Source organism: Boleophthalmus pectinirostris, unplaced genomic scaffold, assembly GCF_026225935.1.
Source record: "Boleophthalmus pectinirostris isolate CB_2022bp ecotype Guang Dong unplaced genomic scaffold, ASM2622593v1 HiC_scaffold_18, whole genome shotgun sequence".
In the NCBI taxonomy this organism is placed as follows: domain Eukaryota; kingdom Metazoa; phylum Chordata; class Actinopteri; order Gobiiformes; family Gobiidae; genus Boleophthalmus; species Boleophthalmus pectinirostris.
The window spans coordinates 8501747-8523861 of record NW_026571133.1 but is presented as its reverse complement, the minus strand read 5'-3'; the positions used below and the strand labels follow the sequence as shown (position 1 = coordinate 8523861).

The following is a 22115-nucleotide window of genomic DNA, read 5'->3' as shown; positions in this document are numbered from 1 at the left end:
GTAGGTCTATGATCAGTACAGTTGGCCTATTTTACTGGTACAATCTCTTATTTTACTGGTGCTTAAGTAATAACTTGTGGTGTGTTCCAAATACAAGACCAGCTGAATACATTTGTTTGGGTATGGCGTTGTCATTACAGTGCTGCGATGCATGGTAAGGAAATAAAAACATGCAATCCAAATCGAAATGAATGATACTATAAAGATATACAACAGACAAAAACTAACACAACACTGTCAGCAGAGTAAAGCTATAAGGCTACAAAACTGCACAATAAGTGGCTCTGACTGTAGTTATGAACAGTGCAGCAGATGGACTAGAATAAACAGCAGGTAAAGTGACTTGACTATACCATATTCTTTGTACAATAAGTAGCTATAACTGTGTATTATCTACAGTGCTGTATATGGACAAATTAAATCAAGAGACTTGTGAATTGTACCAGCAAAGTTTCACATTAAGTTAGAGTATTGCGCGTGTTTAGGCCTACAGGTGGATGACACATAAAGACCTACAGGGCGAAGAACATTTTTATTGTGAATTTTTACTTATACTTGAGTAGACAACTGTGCATTTTTTGAATTCATATTTATAAATGTAGTTATGGATTATTAGTAGGACAGTTTTAATTAAGCATGTTTTTATAGTTTATAGGCTATATCTTGAGTCTTATAGGTTTTCTTGCACTGATTTCTGTCTGTCCTTTCCTCCTTTGCTCTGCTTCACTGTGCACCTGACAGTCTGGTAAACCATCTAAACCAAACCTCAAAACGAAAGGCTCAAATTAAAGCCAAACACCGGCATTCTATGGATGATCAAATGTGCATTTTTTAAACATTTAGAATGGCTGGGTTACTATGGAGATCAAATGTGCATTTTTTAAGCATTCCAATTTAGAATGGCAGGCTGGGCGCCATGTTTTTTTTTTTCAAAATGCCACAAAACCCTGATGAATATTGACACTCAGAAAATAAAACACAAATAATTTCCTATAAATGTGACAATAACTTTTCACTATGCACTCGTGCTGATATTTTTAGAGCAGTTTCACCAACTATTAATCATGATCCAAAATGAAATCGTCGAGTGAAAGTCACAAACTATCAAATGGTTGTTTTTTTTTAAATTTTCATAAATCTGGTTATAGGAACCAAACCTTACACCCACAGAAACATTCACAGGTGGACAAAACTGTTCTTGTCGTTAAATATTTGGACTATGCTGTTAATATTTGTTATAATTTATCATGGTTGAATGTTATTGGATTAATTTTACCTTCGGGGACGTGATCCTGGCGGTCAGGGTCCGGAGCGGGGCGCACCAGGTCCATGGCGAAGGCCAGTCACGGTTTGGTGTGTTTTCAATCCTCCAGAAAGTGTTGACAGGCAGATATACCAAGTTGTGATGATGTTTTACAACCGGTGAGGGGCTAAGAAGCGATGAATATCAAAGTTTCGTAAAGTGTCCGCAGTGCGTCCAAGAAGCGTTCTCAAGTGAGAAAGGGGAGTGCAACTGAGCGCGCAGCCGCTTATATAGTGCGCACGACGTTCTATCGCTATGGCACCGACGCACCGACCGACGCCAGACCAGGCCATTGTACAGCTCCTGGGTTTAAAGCTCATTTGAAATTACAAAATAACCATATTATATCATTGTACCTCATGCGGACTAAAGCTGCATTGCTTTTATTATTATTTTATTTTAGAGGTGTTTTTTTTTTTTTTATTATTATTACATGACGGACCGCGAGGCTGCGTGACCGTGACCACGTGACCACTCTGAAGAAGCCCGCTACTGAGCAGTCAAACTGTCAGGTATGAAAACAAACTCTTAAAATGAAATAAAATAACCTAATAACAGAAGAACTAAACCAGGTCTAAACCAGAACTAAGCCAGGTCTAAACCAGAACTAAGCCAGGTCTAAACTAGGTCTAAACCACCAGGTCTATACCAGAACTAAGCCAGGTCTAAACCAGGACTAAAGCAAGTCTAAACCAGAACTAAGCCAGGTCTAAACCAGGTCTATACCAGGACTAAACCAGGTCTAAACCAGGACTAAAGCAAGTCTAAACCAGAACTAAGCCAGGTCTAAACCAGGTCTATACCAGGACTAAACCAGGTCTAAACCAGAACTAAACCAGGTCTAAACTAAGACTAAACGGGTTTAGTGGGTTACTCCTTTTTTTTATAACGAAATACAATTCATATTAAAGCCGCGCGCGGCGATGGTGGCCCTCGCCCCGGCGCGCACCGCCCCCCCACGCGACCTCCGGGGACTCTCGACCGCCCCGGCACGCCACCCTGTCTTCCCGACAGCTCCCAAGGCCGACAGCTCGTCCACCAGAAAAATTACACAGTGTAATGTTAAATGTGTCAGAGGAGTCATTGCGCCCCTACTGGCCAAACGTGGAAAATGCAGCATGTTCGTAATAGACTTTTTTGCTTGTAATCATGCGGAGAATTTTATTCCTGAATTTGGTACAAATCCAATAATGTAGATGTTTCATGTAGGGGGCGCTATAGAGTTCACTTTTATTAAATTTCATATTTCATTACATTCAGGTCTGGATCACACAGTTGTGATTTGAATTTGAGTTCTCTAGGACAATGCCTGTGGCCATGACAGGTCACCGAAGAAACAGGAAATGAAGGCGTTTTTGGCCAACGTGCTACGGGCGAACCGTAAGGAGTATCCCAAAAAAAAATTGGCAACTTCTGTGAGTTCATGTCTGTAGATGTGACATGTCAAATCTGAGCTCATTTGTACCAAACCCCGGGGACTTGAATCTTTTTGTAGACCCCCAAGTCAAAACGGCGCCGAATGTTTGATCCAATATGGCCGACTTCCTGTTCGTCATAGGGTCATGCTCCAATTCATCTTTTGTCTTGTCTCATTGTTCTTTATCACTGTCCCGAATTTCGTTTCCCTGCGACAAACTTTGCCTGTCCCCACTCCCATAGGGGTCCAATTCTAGGCGGCGCTGTTGAGTCGGGTCACTCGGGTCATTGTTGCGACATTTGAGACAGAGCAATGGCATATCCATGGGGGGAAAAAAAAAAACATTTGGGGGACCCTTCACCAGAAAAGTTACACAGTGCACCTTTACTTTTTCTTTTGTTTTTTTCCTTTTTTTTTTTTCCAAGTGTTTCTCAAATTAACAAATGTATGCCCTCTTTCAGAAGTTAGGGCGCCACTATGACCCAATGATTTGTTCTTAAGAATGCAACTTTTAAATATTTTTTCTATAAATGGTCCAATAACTGTAAATAGAAACACCATAAACCCCTGAAAGGCGATCGGCTGTGAGCTGGAGACATTTGTCACAGTGAGAAACAGGACACTGGACAAACTGCTCTCCATCATTTAATATTTTTTATTTACTCTTTGTTATTGTAATATAACGTGACATGTGAGCTACTGTGTCCAAATAGTTTCCCTTGTGGATCAATAAAGTCTGTCTAAGTCTAAGGTTATATTGTATTCATCATCATGTCACCTTTCTTTGTTCCAAATTTCATGACTATTTGACACTGTATATAATTAGGGCGCCACTTTTAACAAACGCTTACATTAGGGTGACCAGATTTTCAAAATTCACAACTGGGACAGACTCAAGTTTGGATAAAATTGTGAAAAGAGTGTCCATTCTTGACTCATATGTGGGTTAGTATATAATCTGAGGGATTTCTGTTGGTGCATTTTTACTTAGTTATTTATTTTTTGCTTTGTGCTCATTTTCAAACACAGTTTTCTGTATTTTCGCTTAATAAATTACAATATATTGCTCCGTTTCTTATTTACTCATAACAAATTGGTCAAAATAGGGACATTTCTTGAATAAAACTGGGACAAATCACTAATTTTGGATAAATCTGCTGGGACAGGGGACACAGGGCTCAAAACTGTGACTGTCCCGGGTAAATAGAGAAATCTGGTCACCCTGGTTTACATACATCTGTAATCTAGTCCACGCTTATGTCAGTGTCACAAATGTAAAATTACATCGAGTGCTGTTGTTTCACTATTTCTTCTTTATCTCATACTGTCTCTTTATGTGATACGTCTCTATACAAACACTATTGGTTTAATTTTAGGAGCCTGGTAACAGAGGTGGGGATTTATAAGTCGTGACTTGGACTCGAGTCAGACTTGAGTCACTATTTTTAGGACTTGAGACTTGACTTGATAAAATGGACTAAGACTTGGGACTCGACTTGGACTTGAAGGTCAGTGACTTGGGATTTGACGGACTTGAGCCCTGTGACTTGATGCATCTCCTACAAAAATATATGTTTTTAGGAAATACTTTTCTCTTTACAGTCGAGAATTTTACAGGAACAAACTGGAACATGTCCCTCTCACTTCTATTTGTTACTTTGGATGGAACTGAAGTACTGTGATACTCAAACGTACTACGGTAATATACAGTACAGTATAGTAATATACAGTAATGTACAGAACAATACAGTAAAACAGAGGGAACTACATAAAACATGATCTTTACATTTCATGAGAAAATAAATTATTAAGCACTTTAAAATCTAAATTCTTTCTATTCTGACTGTAATAATTCACACTTAGATCTTGACAAGACATTTAAAAAGGAAAAAATGAGCATTTCTACAACTCTTATATAAATACTCATATATAAAAATACACCATGACGTTTTTTTTTTTTTTATATAATTTAATTTTCAAACTACATACATTACAAAAAATACGAACCAAACAACATACAAGATACAAGAGAAACATTACGATCGAAGATTACACACAAATATGGACAAAGGTGACGGGCTGTTGACAGTGTGGACATTATGTGTGTGTGTGTGTGTGTGCGTGTGTGTACGTGTGTGTGTGTGTGTGTGTGTTTGTGTGTGTGTTTGTGTGTGCATGGGGGGATAGACAGGCTATTCAGATGAATTACAGCTGACCTGTATTATCACTAGTTAATTTGAGTATTGAATATTATTTAAGTATGTACTGGAGCTTTGCCTCAGATCACCATGACTTTTAAAGTAGAGTTTAGTGTATAAGCTATAGCTGAAACTTTGGTTTAAAGACTTGAAATGACTTGAAGCTCAAAGCAGACGACTTTAACTTGACTCGGACTTATGGGCCAATGACTCGAGGCTTGACTTGGACTTGCCTGTCTTTTACTTGAGACTTGACTCCGACTTGAGTTCAAAGACTTACTTGAGACTTACAAAACAGCAACTTGGTCCCACCTTTGCCTAATAGTCAGTGTTGGGGAGGTTACTTTTAAAATGTATTCCCCTACAGATTACATACACCAAAATGTAGTTTGTAACGTAATCCATTAAATTATTTAAAGTGAGTAACGTAATCTGAATACTTTGGATTACTTGATATAGTTGTGTTTTTTAAAACTACATGAATGTAGCGACCACATCCTGAAAATTCTTGTTTGTTCTCTTCAAATTGTCTGTTGAGCCCAAGTCTCCATGAACAGACAAGTGTTTGCTGTAGAGAAGCAAAGACCAAGAAATCTTAACAAAAGATGTTTTGTTTTGTCTGCTAAAAGAAAATAAAAGGCCCAGCATATAAAAATATTATTGATAGAGAAATGATTTCTATATGAGATCACTGCTGCCTTAAATTATGTTCACTCTACTGTTAGGTGTCATATTGTTTAGTCCTGGTTTAGTCCTGGTTTTAGTCCTGGTTTGGCCCAAAATATGAAAACAGGAAAATACCGCCCTGTAGTCCATTTATTTCAACAAAGTAACTGTAATCCAATTACCACTCATTGAAACAGTAACTGTAACTGAATACAGTTACTCATAATTTGTACTCTGATTATGTTAATCCCGGTACATGTAATCCGTTACTCCCCACCTCTGCCTAATAATAATACAGTAGTTTGCTAATTTTCAAACATAAAAACTTCTTCTTCCACAGCACTAGGTGGCAGCACCGAGACGCACCAGTCGCAAGGCATGTTGGGAGTTTTCTGAGCCATAAATAGAAACGTGACAGCAACGTTCCATCTTAGTTCTTACGTTAAGTCAGTTTGTGTCGGACGTGTCAGAACTTCAGCTACTTTTTCTAGCATTTTCAACTGTTTTTCAGTTTTATTTCTATCAGAATTTACATTTTTTATCTTTCTTCGATCAGTTTTCTTTTGTTTTGCTTTTTGAAACTACAATTTTTGAACGAAGAAAACTTGCACAGTCACTCCCTTGGACTCTGGACATTTTTTTTGGAACTTTTTGGACAGTGATGTGTCGGAAAACGATGGATTTCAAGCCTAAACACCACTTAAAATCCGATTGTGTGCGCAGAATTATCCACCCTAGGCTCAGTTTGAGACTCCTCCGTGTTACAGTGGACCAAGACACGGGCCTGAGCCATTGGAGAAGCAACATCGTGAAATCTACGATCAGAAAATGCATCCACAAAGAGAGAAAACGAGTCCAATTGGCTAGAATGGCTAAAACTACCGAAGAAAGCGGTAAAATTGACGAAATTCACGAAGAAACCAACGCTACGGCCTCGGACGCAGCAGCGACCCCCACTCGGAGCAATGGCGCCCGAGAACACGACGCAATACCTCATGAGCAAAGTTTACGAAGATCTGCCGCAAGATGAGCACGTTTTGAGTTTTGCCGCAGTTTTGCCGCAAAGTGAGGAGCTGGGATTGTGGCAGAACGCAAACACGACGCCGGAAAGGAGCTACGACGCGTGTCTTTCGTTCCAGCAGCGAGACTTTGACGAGCTGTACGGTGCGCTCTGGTAAAAACCTGTGCGTAAAACCTGTGCGTAACCAGCGTATCCGCTTGAAACTGGAAACTGGTGACTGCTCCGGCCACTTGTGGGAACATTCTGTTGAAAATGAAAGGTGTGAACTGCTCGAATTTATGTTAAAATGTTAAAAGACGCTAAAATGTTAAATGTTTTTTTTCCTGAGTTGTGTGTTGAGTTGATTTGCTATGGCATTATTTCATGGTTGGGCTTTTTGTCTACAGCGTCCCATCCTCTAGGGGGCGCCACTGAGCCTCGCCTCACCCCCGTCTGCCCAGAGGAGACAAAAGTGCGCCCCTCGGACATGGCCTGTCTGTGAGAACGCAGGTAAACCCGGTAAATTGCGTTTAAAAAAAAAAAAAAAAAAGACGAGATGGTGGTAAGATTACTGTGTTGATACAGTAAAAGTGCTTTCCGCTGTCACTCTTGTCTTGAGCATTTTCCAGGTTCACGTCGCCATGACAACCCGGGACGCACGGACGCACACCGGATGTGAGTTGTCTCGTGGCTGATCAAAGGTGACTCTTGTGTACCATGGTAACACGACCGAAATACGAGCACATGACATAGCTGTAATGTTTATTGTAAAACTATTTACTATGTACATATTAAATATAAATATATACAATGTTATGTTGAAATGAGTTGTGGGGAAGGGATTTTAATAAAGGCGCTTTTGTGAAATTTAATAATTGTCATTTTTATGTTGTATTTTTTTTAGACCAACACCATACCGCAGTAACTAAATCATGAGTATCTAAGGGGTCTCCAACCTTTTTTCACTTGGTAAGATACATTTACAAAATGAAAATTACAGAGAGCTACTCATTTTAGCGGTTTCAGAAAAAGTATACATAAGTGCCATGACAAGACTTTGATGGGTACAGTTAGATAAAACATGAACCATTATTTATGAGTGCACTTAGTCAGCAAAATGGATTTACAAATAATAATCCACTTTTAATTCATCAAATTTGAGTTATTCAGGTCAATAAATGTAATTCAGAAATCCCTTGTGAGCTACTTGGAAGGGGATGGAGAGCTACAGGTTGGAGTAGTTTAGGATTATGCCAGTGGCAGTGGAAAGTATCTTAATCACTTAAATTCAAGTTAAATTACAGATACAGATCAGCCTTTATCGACGATCATACATTAGGATCAATGTCTTGTAAATTAAACCATGGCAGCTGCTCTGCTTACCATGGCAAAGCAAGGCAAGTTTATTTGTATTGCACAATTCATACAAAAATGAATTCAAAGTGCTTTACAGAATAAGAAGGACATTAAAATCACCATATCTATAAATTTCAGCAAAGAGACTTGTAATTTGATATATTGTGAGGGCCTCCGATATTACTGAGACTTCTGACGATACGATATCCCTATTGGTCAACACATTTTCATCCGTCTGGTAGATTGCGTCCATCCTGTGTCCACTCTGAATAAATATTTTGCAAACTGCAAATTCCTAGTCCAACCACAAGGGGGCACCATTGTACCACAAATGTTATGTTATTTTTAAGGGAGACGGCTGTCACTCGGGCACATTAGGGTCTCCAACCTTTTTTTCCTTGGTGAAATTGCCAGAGAGTTGTTCATTTTGCAAAAAATTAAGTATAAGAGCCAGAGCCTTAGAAGGGCACAGTTACATACCAATGAAACAAAACATTATCCGTTTATTAGTGCACAGAGTGAGGCATCAAAACGATACATGTACAACGGTAATAGGCATTTAATGAACAAAATCGTAATTAATTTAATCACAATACATATAATTATGAAACCTCTTGGTGAGCAGGGTTCCATGAACGTCCTGAAAAAGTCCTGGAAATCAAAAAGTCATGGAATTTTAGTATCTCTTTCACGCAATTACATTGTTCTGTTATGTTTTCATTAGGCTATTATTATTTCTGAATGTCTGCGCCTTTTTGTTTAAAAGAGACGATGATAAATGTACTGACAGTATTTTAAATCTTAAAAAACTATAAAACCAAACCATAAGGTGAGTGGAAAGCGTTAAGATTTAATATTTAGCCCTAAAAGTATGATCAATTTTACACATGTAAGCTGCCGTAAAGTCATGGAAAATTCAGTTTAGGTCATGGAAAAGTTTTGAAATTTTGTGAGAGAAAAAAAAAGTGGGAACCCTGTGCTTGGAAGAGAATGGAGAAGTCCTGAAAACTCCCGAGCTACAGTTTGGAGTTTGGAGACTCCTACACCAAGGCCTTGATCCTTGGATTTCAATTCAGTATTCGGTATTATTTGACTCTTAAGATTAGTTATTTTCTTTGGGTTTTTAGTTTCTCTAGTTTCTTTTTATCCAATTCTGAGGTACGGGTCGTAACGGGGAGCAGATCAAATTCGTGAACGTTTTTTTTTCTTCACAGTTTTAGCCGTTTTACTCATCAAAACCTTAACCCGCAGTGTTTCCAAATACTAAAAGATCTGGCACTCACGATCTTTGCCCACAGCTTCTATTAAAAAAAAACTAAACAGAAAACTGATGGTGATAAAAGACATTTCAATGAACTTTTGGCCCGCAACGAAATCAAATTAACTCTTGTAGAATCAAAACAAAGGAAGCACGATTTCAGCTCACACACACAATTTATCGTTTAAATATCTCTTTTTTTTGTGGGACTTCAAAGGGGCCGCTGAGAGGAATTTTTGGGAGTGGTGGAGTCGGACGTAGGTTTATAATGACAATGCTGAGTGATTATCTTTGAGCACACGTCCTTGTTGTGTAATTTGGTTGTAAGAGGCGTCAGTGGGCTCAACTCTACAGCTCAAGAAGAACATTTGAATTTCCTTTTTTCTTTTCGGAGGAGGGCGTCGACTGTATCACCATGACTCCAGTTAAACTAAAGTATTTGCATAATAAAGCTTAAGAGCCCACCGCTCACTTATACTCACTTATTTATGTGTTACCGCTGATTTAACACACTTTTGAATTCATTGTTAGAGTTAAAAATAGATTTGTGATATAAATTCTAGCTCCAGACACTATAGGAAATATTTTTACTTTATTTAATGACTAAACCTGTTGAGTTTGTGTGTCATTCATTCGTTTTTCAAAATAAAACCAAAAATAAGAAAACGAAAAAAAAAAAACTATTTTCTAAATTATTTGTCTCCAAAACTAAAATGAAAAAACGGATAATGATTTGTTGTTTTGTGTTTTTGATTTTGTGTTTAAAGGAATAATGGAAAAAAAACAGATAACGACCTTTCCTATTTCTGTGACTTAAACTGCAATGCCGGAATTTAACGCCACATACAAACTGAACCAGGACTAAAGCAGGAATAAACAAGGTCTAAACAAGGACTAAACCAGGACTGAACCAGGACTAAAACAGAACTAAAGCAGGTCTAAACCAGGACTAAACCAGGACTAAAACAGAACTAAAGCAGGACTGAACCAGGACTAAAACAGAACTAAAGCAGGACTGAACCAGGACTAAAACAGAACTAAAGCAGGTCTAAACCAGGACTAAAACAGAACTAAAGCAGGACTGAACCAGGACTAAAACAGAACTAAAGCAGAACTAAAGCAGGTCTAAACCAGGACTAAAACAGAACTAAAGCAGGACTAAACCAGGACTAAACCAGGACTAAAACAAGTCTAAACCAGGACTGAACCAGGACTAAAACAGAACTAAAGCAGAACTAAAGCAGGTCTAAACCAGGACTAAAACAGAACTAAAGCAGGACTAAACCAGGACTAAACCAGGACTAAAACAAGTCTAAACCAGGACTAAAACAGGACTAAAGCAGGACTAAAACAAGTCTAAACCAGGTCTAAACCAGGGCTAAAACAGGGCTAAAACAGGACTGAATCAGTTCTGAGTGTTGGGACCCGCATAGACTGTTGGGTGATCAGGACTGAGACCAGGACCAGACTGGGACCGGACTAAAACCAGGGCTGAGACTAGGACCAGACCAGAACCAGACTGGGACCAGACCCAGACTGGGACCAGGACTGAGACCGGGACCAGACTGGAACCAGACCAGGACTGAGACTGGTTTAATCCTCTTTTAGTCCTGGTTCAGTCCTAGTTCAGTCCATATGCAGCGCAAAAATCCGGCATCGCAGTCACGAAAACCGCATTTTTTTCCATTATTCATTTAAACACAAAATCATAAACTGAAAAAAATATTCGTTATCCGTTTTTGTTTTGTTTTTTTTTCGGTTTTGGAGACAACATTTTCTTATTCTTGGTTTTATTTTGAAAAACGAATGAATGAACGATAGACGGATTCAACAGGTTTAGTCGTTAAATCATCTCAGTCATCTATTAAAACGTCTATCTCCAAAGCTGAAAATCTATTACCACAGACATCACAAGTTGGAGCAGAGTGTTTTTAGTAGAGAGAAGAAGAAGAAGACTATCTCCAGGTGTGTTTGTGATGAGGAAACAACATTATAGCGGAATATAGCGTAACATGGGCTCTTAAATGGCACTTAGAAGGACAAATATTTTCTTATGTGGGATCTGTTGTGAAAGAACCACCAACATAGCACCTACTGTATAATTTCTATCTAAGAAAAGCCCAGCGGTGAGACTAAAATAGGGCAAGGAGAAGGGGCCGTGCTGTTCCCCTCACCCACCCCCTCTGGGACCTCACCCCTCTGTGGAGCCGCTTCATTAGTCAAAACAGACCGGAGCAGGAACTAAGGCATGTTTGTTCCACTGCTATTTCAGTCACACGGCACCATTTTAGGGACCTCCTCCTCCTCCAACGGCGACGACGACGAGACCAGGCAGGACACCACCAGACCAGCTATGACCGAGCACTTTCAGGTATAACCAGTGTTGGGGAGTAACAGATTACATGTACCGGAGTTATGTAATCAGAGTACAAATTATGAGTAACTGTATTCACTTACAGTTACTGTTTCAATGAGTGATAATTGGATTACAGTTACTTTGTTGAAATAAATGGATTACATTGAGATATTTTCCTGTTTTCACATTTTGGGCAATATCCCTTTTTTTGTTTTTGTTTTGTTTTGTTTGGTAATTCCACTCATTGCCGGACACTAAACCAGGTCTAAACCAGGATTAAACCAGGACTAAACCAGGACTAAAACCAGGTCTAAACCCAGGTCCAAACCAGTTTTAACCCTGGTCTAAACCAGGTTTAAAACCAGGTCTAAACCCAGATCTAAACCTGGTTTAAACCAGGACTAAACCAGGATTTAACAGGACTAAATCATGCAGCGTGGACTGTATCTCCTCCTCTTCTATCAATAATATTTTTAATATGGTTAAGGAAAGTCTGGGCTTTTTATTTTCTTTTAGCAGATAAAACATCTTATGTGAAGATTTCGTCATCTTTGCTTCTCTACAGCAAATCAAGTAATCCAAAGTATTCAGATTACGTTACTCACTTTAAGTAATTTAATGGATTACGTTACAAACTACATTTTGAGGTGTGTAATCTGTAATTTGTAAGGGAATATATTTTAAAAGTAACTTTCCCAACACTGGGTATAACAGAGACATTACCGAACTGTAAATGAAGACGTCTCACGAATCGCTCAAATGATCTCAAGTTTATTTCAGTTTTCATGCCTTTTTAACTCTTACAGCAGCATTTAAAAAGACCATATTTTCTGATCTTTATGTGAAAAAACAGAAACAAAAAACACTGTTCAACCTTGTGATGTCAAAATTAGTCTCGCCCCAGTCTAGTTATCTTACATACAGTAAGCTGGTCTTGACGTCAAAATAAGTCTGCTGCTGCCTGCATCTAAGTATAAAGCATTTTATCGACTGAAAATCAGGAATGCATGTTAGCATGCTGGTTGTTGTAAGCTTTGCATGGTCTCTGAGAGTGAACGAGGTATTGTAAATAAATGATTTTGTGTTAGGATGGGTGAAATGTCAATCACTGATATTAGTAACAAATACATAGTTTCCAATCAAGATCAATCATCAATCAATTTGACAATGTTAAAAAAAAAAAAAAAAAAGTAAAAAGTCATTAAAACATTAAAGAACCAATTTTTACTGCATGTTTAGTCTAAGTTCTTGTCTCAAACTGAAAACACTTTGTTGCACTTGGTGATGTCATTTGGTAGGAAGTGCTACACTGTGTTTTTAAACTCCACACACCTTCACTAGAATATTTTGGATGATTTAAAAGAGTAGCCAGAGGGGCTTAAAAGTCTTAAAAAGGTCTTAAATTTTATGTTCCTAAATTAAGGCCTTAAAAAGTCTTAAATAATCCTGTCCAAGTCTTATTTTTTTCACAAAGGTCTTACATTTCATTATTTGTTGTATACTCAGCCGAGCTGCAGTGAATGTTAAATGGAGGGGAAAAAAAAAAAATAACGATGTGAAATCACCTAACCTGAATTAATGTCTAATTTGGAGAATGCGGCAAACAATACTTTGGTTTCTGGTGCCGGTGGCAATGAGTAAACAATCAGTAGAGTGGAGGAAGACATTGGATGGATCATGGGGAAGTGTAGGTTTAATCCTCAGTGGCTCTTACAGTATATTGTAGATATACTGTAGTACTGGTAGTTGGTTAGTCATTATTAGAATTGGATCTGGTGTTTTTCACCTGCATAATGGAATGCAATGTTGGTCATAATTTTCATTTAAGTGATCTTAAAAAAGTCTTAAATTTGGGGTAGTCAAACCTGGAAATACCCAATTTCAGCCCGGGAACTGCCAGTCTCTAGTCTCAAAGTAACAACATTCCAACATGTCTTAAAGCTCACAAGAGTCCATTTTGTGTAACAGAGGGCCTTTAAACTGAGAGAGATTCATCTCTTGCAGAGATGTCCTGTATTGTATGTGTGTCACCCTGGGCCCAGTCAGGAGGAGCTCTTCACTTTAAGGAGGAGGCCGTAAACTATGTCAAGGACGAGAACAGACAAATCTGGTTCACAGAGAAAGATGCTTTAGCCCTGTTTCAATCAGAGCGTGTCACAGGAGCTGCAAACTTCTAACTCTGTACTAAATATCTGTAGACTTTTAGATTGACTTTGTCATGGCAAATAGTTTCTAAGATAAACAAGTGAAGTGTTTAGCATGTCATTGCAATTCAATCACACTTACCTGACACTTTAACCACACTGGTATTTATGACTGTACTTTGTCTGCCAAAACAGAGCTGCTGATTGGTCGAGAACAGAGTTCTTAAATGAGCTGTATCTCACTGGTTTTACAGGAAAAACTGAACCTAGGCTGACAGCACCTTGAAAGTCTCATGTTACACAAAATGTATTCATGTGAGTTTTGAGACATGATATAATGATGTTACCTCCTCAAAAACAGTTGTGGAGTTGTGTTTTGTTTCATTCACACATGTATGAGTAACATTTTTAGGTGGTGTCCATACGACAACTGTGAAGTTTTTATTCATTTTGGCCTTTTGTCCACACAGAGCCGACATTTCAGGTGGGAAAAAATTGTGTTTTTTGAGAAAGGGTTCCAGAGTTGATAAATCAGATAATGCTGGTATTGCATTTTCGTGTGGACAAGCAAACTGCAGCTTTTAGAAAACGATAATGTCGCGACCTCGTCATCGCCACGTGGCCAGAAGAGAAACCCACACAGGAAGGACTTCATGTGCATGTGCTCTTTGTAGTGTTGTGTGTCCAGTGGCTTTGGCTGTATCCTGTTTACAGCGCCACATACAGGTGTGGCAGATGTATTACATCGTTTTCACTCAGTGCTCCGTTGTCATGTGGACCTGAATATTTATTGACCCGACATGCGTGTGGACACAAATTTTATGCAACCCACAATAAATAAATAAATAAATAAATAGAAATAAAGGACTGTTGTCATGTGGACATAGCCTTAGTGTATTTATCTATCCCCAAATCTCAAAATGCTCTGTTCCACATTGTGATGTCATATAGTGGTAGTTTTCAAGTTAACTGTTTCCAAGTTTCTTTGATCCAGTTTCTTCCCATACATTTGCCCCTGTCCTTCCCCCCTGTCTCTTCTCCTCTCATTGCACCTGTCTCAGCCCCTTCCTCTGCACCTGTCTCAGCTCCTGTCTTGCCTCTCGTCCCTGCCTCTGCCCCTGCTCCTGTCTCTCCTCTGGTATCTCCTCCTGTCTCTGCCTCTGCCCCTGCTCCTGTCTCTCCTCTGGTATCTCCTCCTGTCTCTGCACCTGTCCCTGCTCCTGTCTCTCCTCTGGTATCTCCTCCTGTCTCTGCACCTGTCCCTGCTCCTGTCTCAGCGCGGAGCCTCAAACAGCCGTGTCATTGTCGGGAGGCGTTAAGGGCAACAGCCTGTAAACAGCAGATGGTCCGAGCTCCTCCTGAACACTGAGCCTGCTGCAGCTCGGTGGGATTTCAAAAGACCCGAGGAGCTCCGCCTTTTTCTTACACTCCTCTGTGTTCAAAAAGCATCTGACTTTTCAATCTGCAAGACACGATGTGAAATAAAATACATGGATTTAATGATGGATTTAAGTGAGATGAAGGGTTGGAGGAAGAGTTATCTTTTGCAAACACAGATTTTGTTGTTTCGTTGAAAATATATGTGAAAATATAGTTTTATTTTATAATTTTTTTTAAATTTAATTGGAACAGTGATATATTTCCTAGGCAGGTGACACCTCAAATATGCAAAATAAAAATAAAAAAAAACAATAACAAGTGACAAATAGCGACAGTTTTACGCTAAAAGTGTCCACAAGTCTGGAGTCTTTCTTATTGATAATGTGAGACTGTTCCAGAACTTTGTGCCTCTGACTGAGACACACTTTGTCCAAATGTGTGTGGGACCTCACAGCAGTGGTGGAGTTAGCAATTTGGGGGCCCAAGGTGAACTTGAGTTTGGGGCCCTCACTATAATGCACTGTTTTTAGTTTTGTTTTTTTCTATTTTGTATTTCTTTAATATTTATTGTCTGTTTTACCCCATTGTTCATGAGACACACACATCCGTATTTGAATTAGGGTGGATTGGAAACTTGTCTTATGCGTTAGGCAGCCGACTAGAAACCAGATGTGGTGGACACCTCTGCCACCACTCCATAGTGTCAGTATTATTTAATTTCACTTACATGAATTAATTACATTACGCATAATTTAATTCCTTTTATTTAGACTTATATTCTAAATTGAGTCCACACATTTTAGTTAATATAAGTCTGATTTACTTATTCTTTTTGTTTTTTTGAGCACCGGATGGAGGACCCTTGGGAGAGACCATCATGATTCAACAAGAAATTTAGTTTTATTAAGTTAGTTTGTTTAGTTTGTGTTTAGGTCACTTTATTATCACTTATTATTTTCTGTATTGTGATTATTTGCCTTTTTGTTACTTTGATTACATTAGTAGTTTATTTCATTCTTTGGTGTGATTCCTCCCTCTTGTGTTTAGCTTTAGTTGGTCCTCAAGTATTTAAACCGCCCTGTTCTTTTGTCTGGTTCGGGGTTAGTTTTGTTCTGTTCAGTTTGATTTTGAGTTACCCCAGTTGTGCCCAGCTTTTTTTTTGTTAATAATTTGCCTAATTTGAGCCTTTGTTAAATTATATCTTTTTTGGCTTTATTAAATTTAAACTTCTTTTTATACCTTGTTGTCTTTGCCTTTCTGTTTGGTCCACTACACCAGACATGAAAGAAGTTTTATTTTTGTTGCTAGTACAATTACTTTTTTGTTTACATGATTATGATTATGCTGTGATTATGTTCAAATCAGGGTCAAGCTGATGAGTCCATTCTAACGTGAAAGGGGGGAAGCTTTGACAGTTAAAATAGATTTGACAATCAGACAGTATTTTGATGCAGTTTTTTTGTTTAAAAGTAAACTATTCTCATTTAATGTCATATTGAGAGAAAATCTAATTCCTCTGAGGCCTCGGCGATTAGTGGCACTGAGGGCAATTAGTTGGGGGCCCCTCCAGGTTGGGGGGCCCTAGGCAGCCACCTACTGTTGCCTAATGGTAGTGCCGCCTCTGCCTCACAGTCCCCCCATGGTTATAGTTCCCATACCACTGACAGTCTTTGTTTTAATAAAATCCTGTCACATCCATATTTAAAATGAACAAAATAGGTATAGATCTTGATAATTATTAGTTTTTTGTAATGTATATTTTAATTCATAATGACCAAAAATCAACATAAACAATATTTAAATCGATATTTACAAAACAACAGACATGAGGCGGTAGGGTGAGGGTGGGGGATACATTATATTACATCATCAGAAATATAACCGGAGTTGAGTTTTGAGTTTAAGTAGTTTCTTTTACACATGTTTGAGTAATTCTTTATTATTAGTCGGTTTACATCTCAAAATGTGATGTCATATGGCGGTAGTTTTCAAGTCAACAGCCCCTTTTATCTTTAGTTTAATCGAGATCGACAATTTCAGGGCTGAAATTAACAAAATTATTCTAGTTAAGATGTAGAGCGTTAAAAAATGCAGTGAAGCACTTTCTGTATCACCGTATGACATCACAAGGTGGAATAATGTGTTTTTTGTTTGAAAGAAGAACTCAAAGCTTATGTGTTATAAAAAAAAAAACACAACTCTACGTCTGTTTGTGATGAGGAAACAACATTATAACATAGATCCGAAAATAGCGTAACACAGGCCCTTTAAATACAGTATTTCCCATCACATTGTGTACTGCTCCCCCTGTACCACTAGGGGGCCATGTACTACGGGTTGAGACCTCATACTCTGGTCTCAGGTGGTGCTGGGCTGTAGGATTGTGAATGATTATGAGTATATGTGCTGGTTATATATATGATGTGACCGTACGTGACCTCTGCCCCCCTCAGACCTCACAGTGACAGCCAATCACGAAGACGGGCCTCCGGAGGGCGCCGCCAGGTGAGCGCCACAGACAACAGCGTCATTATGGGGACATTTGTAGCCGCTCCGTGCGTACCACTCACCTTCTGCTACATCTACTGGAATGTACTGTATATATAGGTTTAGTAACAACATGTATGGTGCAAAAGAAATAATGTTATCAATGGGTTTCTGAATGATAGTGAAAATTTGGACTGTTGCCATAGTAATTGACAATTTAAAACTAAATATTATATGTTTTGTAGCCGCTTCATACCACTGACTTTCTGCTATATGTACTAGAATGTATATATAGTTTTAGTAAACAACAGGTATGGTGTTTTTTCCTATACGAAAAGGAAAGAATACGCTCACAATGGGTTTCAGAATGATGAAAAATCCGGACTGTTGCCATAGTAATTGACAATTTGTTCCCTTCATCAAAAACAGAGATTGTACCACTGGTTATTGGTTTATTTGATAGGAACAAATCTACATAAACGACGTTATCTGCCTGTAATAATCCAAAGTTCATCTCACAGTGGTTGTAGTTTTGTATAATTTATTAAAGATCCTATATTATGTAAAACTGACTCTTGTGAGCGTTAGAATGTTGTTACCTCCTCAAAAACAAACCTAGAGTTGTGTTTTGTTTCATTTACACGTTTGAGTAGTTCTTTATTATTAGTCTGTCTACTTCCTCAAAGCTCAAAATGCTCTGTTCCACCTTGTGATGTCATGTAGTGGTCGTTTGGACAGAGAGACTAAGAAGGAAATGTCTAAAGCTATGTTCAGACTGCAGCCTGAAGTGACCCAAATCTGATTTTTTTTGCCCCTATGCGATCTGTATCTGATCTTTTAATGCCAGTCTGAACGACACAGATACGATTTTTTCAAATGTGACCCAGGCCATTTGGATATGTGCTCCTAAAACCGATACATATTAGATCTTTTGACATGTGATTTCAGTCTGAACAGCCAGGACGCATTCATCCCACCTACACGTCAGGCTCAGATTCGAGTCAGTGGAGGGAAACCGAGGTTAGTGTGTTTATTAATATTTGGGGGGATCGCGGTATTCAGGCCAAATTGGGTGGGTCTTATCGGAACCGGGCGTTTTTTGGAATGATTGCCAGAGAAATGTCCGAGCGCGGCTACAGACGGTCCTGGCTCCAACATCAACAAAAAATAAAGAGTCTGCGAGCCAAATACAAGGAGGCTAAAAACTCAAACAAACGAAGCGGCCGTGGACGTGTAACCTGTTCATTTTACAAAGAATTGGACTGTATTTTGGGAGGCAAGCCCAGCGTTTAGCCAACTTCCGTAAACACTGAACACACTCGCTGCATGTCAGGTGTTTAAAGTTCACACTGGAGATCACATACAAGTAGCCAGGCTGGCGTCTCCTAGTGCCTCCACTCGATTTCATTTCTCTCCAGCGACTAGAACAGGAATTGGAATACACTAGACGGTTTGCAAGAATCCTGGAAGTTGTAGACCGAGCACCGGCCAATCAGCGAAGAGCTGTGAAGCCATGATGTCAAACTCAAGCACCTGTCTGAGTCCCTTTTGTGGTACAACACAACAGTAAACAAAATGGTTCTGTGTTGGCAATGTTTCCCAAGATCGAGGATTTAAAGCCGCAACAAAGAGAATGTTTGGTGAATTTGATCAAGGTGAAAGACGTTATTGCCGTTCTTCTTACGGGATTTGGCGCATTACATACGTCACGATCAAATAGCAGCGATTGGTTAAATAAAAAAGCACCTGCCTACTGTCGAGCGAACGAATTCTGCAAGGTCAGACGGTTTCCACAAAGTGAAACCGGCTGATGAATCAGGCTAAGATTCAGAGTCACATTTAATTGGAAACGTGAACGACCTCGCAAAAAAATCAGATTTCACAAAAAAATCCAAATTGAGCATTAAACCCTGCAGTCTGAACTTAACCTAAATCCATGCATCGCTCTTAATAGCAAAACAACAACACTAATAATAATAAGGATAGCATTAAAAATAATTCTAGAAGTTCTTCAAATCACAAACTTTTACATTTAACTTATTTAGTCTCTATTTCCACTCAGAAAACTCCAAAGTAATCTAATTGTATCCACTTAAAATCTCCTCTGATACCTTTACGAATCATTTAGAAACATTTGAGAAAGTTGTTTTTAACCACCACTGGCCCTTTTATTTAGTCTTTTGTGTGTGTCTTTTACAGAACGGTTCATAATAAAGCCCAGATCGATGCAGGGGAGCAGGTTTGGACAGGAGGTAGCTACGACGAAGAAAGATCGATGAGATGTGGTGACAGCGATCGTATTAAGATGCTCCTCCACCACTCACCTGCTGCTCTCTGTGTGTGGCACTGATTCAAAGAGTGAAGAAAAATAAAAAACACACTTGTCTATAGGTCCGGTTGAGCTTAAAAGTGCACTGTGTAACTTTTCTGGAGTGTTTGTCACCATGGAAATGTTAAGGCTTTGGTTTAAATTGTCCACAGTATGGCATTAAACTAATCTGTCTTGCTTTTATTCAACTACAGGTGTTATTTATTGCTCAAAACTATCTTAAACAACATTGATTTTTACTGTGAGTGGGGTCGCCTTTGGTTTGCAAGTCTCCATAGAGATTCTTAAGTTTATGGCCATATTGTGGAACATTTTAGGCTCATCTCCATGGTGACAAGCAGGTGATGGACACTCCAGCAGAAAAGTTACACAGTGTAATGATGCCTTTAAAGGTCCTATATTAACCAAAATTGACTCTTGTGAGTTTTAAGTCATGTTATAATGGTGTTGTGTCATTAAAAACAAACTAGAGTTGTGTTTTGTTTCATTCACACGTGTTCGAGTTTTTTTTAAATTATTAGTCTGTCCACATCTCCAAAGCTCAAAATGCTCTTTTCCACCTTGTGATGTCTTGTAGTGGTATTTTTGAGGTTAACATCTACCTCTTACCTTTAGTTTAGTACTGAAATTTTACAAATTATTCTAGTAAAGGTGTATGGATTTTAAAAACACAGTGAGTTTAACATTGATAAACAGTGTTCGGAAGGTTCATTTTAAAACGTTTTGCCCTACATATTACAGATTACATATCCCAAAATGTAGTTTGTAAAGTAATCCATTAAATTACTTAAAGTGAGTAACGTAATCTGAATACTTTGGATTACTTGATTGTCTTGCTTTTTAAAACTACATGAATGTAGCGAGAATCCTGAAAATTCTTGTTTGTTCTCTTCAAATTGGCTGTTGATCCCAAATCTCCATAAAGAGGCTTTTGTTTGCTATAGAGAAGCAAAGATGAAGAGGTTTTATCTGCTAAAAGACAAAAAAAAAAAGTCCAGTCTGTCCTTAACCAGATTAAAAATATTATTGATAGAGAAATGCTTTTTATATGAGATCACTGCTGCTTTAAATTATGTCCACCTACTGTTAAGTGTCATATTGTTTAGACCTGGTTTAGTCTTGATTTAGTCTTGGTTTTAGTCCTGTTTTAGACTTGGTTTAGTCCTGGTTTAGTCCTAGTTTAGTCCTGGTTTTAGTTCTGGTTTTAATCCTGGTTTAGACCTGTTTTAGTCCTGGTTTAGACCTGGTTTAGCCCAAAATGTGAAAACAGGAACATACCGCTGTGTAATCCATTTATTTCAACAAAGTAACTGTAATCCAATTACCACTCATTGAAACGGTAACTGTAATCAAATACAATTACTCATAAGTTGTACTCTGATTACGTAATACCGGTACATGTAATCTGTTACTCCCCAACACTGTAGATAAATAAAAAATTGTGTAATATGGGCCCTTTGGGTGTAACAGTTCCTTCTGCTGGTTAACAGGGAAATAATCTTTTCGTTGAATGTTCCATAGTGTAGAATTAAACATGTCTACCCTTAACTTCATTAAATGTGTTTGTATTGCTCAGAATATCTTGAAAAACAACAACATACTGTACATTTCTCTCTGCAGATCAGATCTACAACTTGTAACTCATCTGCCTGTCTCCATGGAGATAGATACATTTAATGCCAAACCAAGGGATGTATTTCAAAACACCCAAAGTGCTTTACGTTGGATTACCGTATTTTTCAGACTATAAGGTGCACTTAAAATCCTTTCATTTTCAAAAAAATCAACAGTGTGCCTTATGTATTAATTCTGGTTGTGCTTACTGACCTCGAACTGATTTTATGTGGTACACGGCGCTCAAAAATATGTCAAAATGTTTTAGTACAACTTTGGCAAGCCACGAAATAGAGGGCTGCGCGAGACAGAATTTTCAGTCCCGCTCCCGCCCACACCTGCAAAGAATTGTAATTTTCATTCCCACTCTCACCCGCATCTGTGGTATTTTGTCCCACTCCCACCAGCAAATCCCGCAAGATGGGGACATTCGCTTCTATCAAACTCAGTCAAGAGGAAAAGAATTGTCTAAAATGTGCACAAGATTAGACCATGTTCGCAAGTTTAGGCTGCTTAAAATGTTAAAATACAATAAATATCCAGCACAAATGATGTATGATAGGCAAACATTAATCATTTGTATACTTTACGTACACTCATATTTCAT

At 38.5% G+C, this 22115-nt stretch overlaps 1 long non-coding RNA gene across 3 annotated transcripts; it reads left to right on the top strand.

Annotated features, from left to right (window-relative positions):
- The first annotated feature begins 6000 nt into the window (after window positions 1–6000).
- Window positions 6001–20366, top strand: LOC110174860 (uncharacterized). 3 transcript variants are annotated; one of them, XR_008632207.1, is made up of 5 exons: window positions 6001–6864; window positions 6992–7553; window positions 11471–11569; window positions 17532–17583; window positions 19765–20366. It is a non-coding gene; the product is annotated as an uncharacterized LOC110174860 (long non-coding RNA). The 3 variants fall into 3 exon arrangements; XR_008632208.1 differs by lacking the exon at window positions 11471–11569; XR_002319202.2 differs by lacking the exons at window positions 11471–11569; window positions 17532–17583.
- The last annotated feature ends 1749 nt before the right edge of the window (window positions 20367–22115 follow it).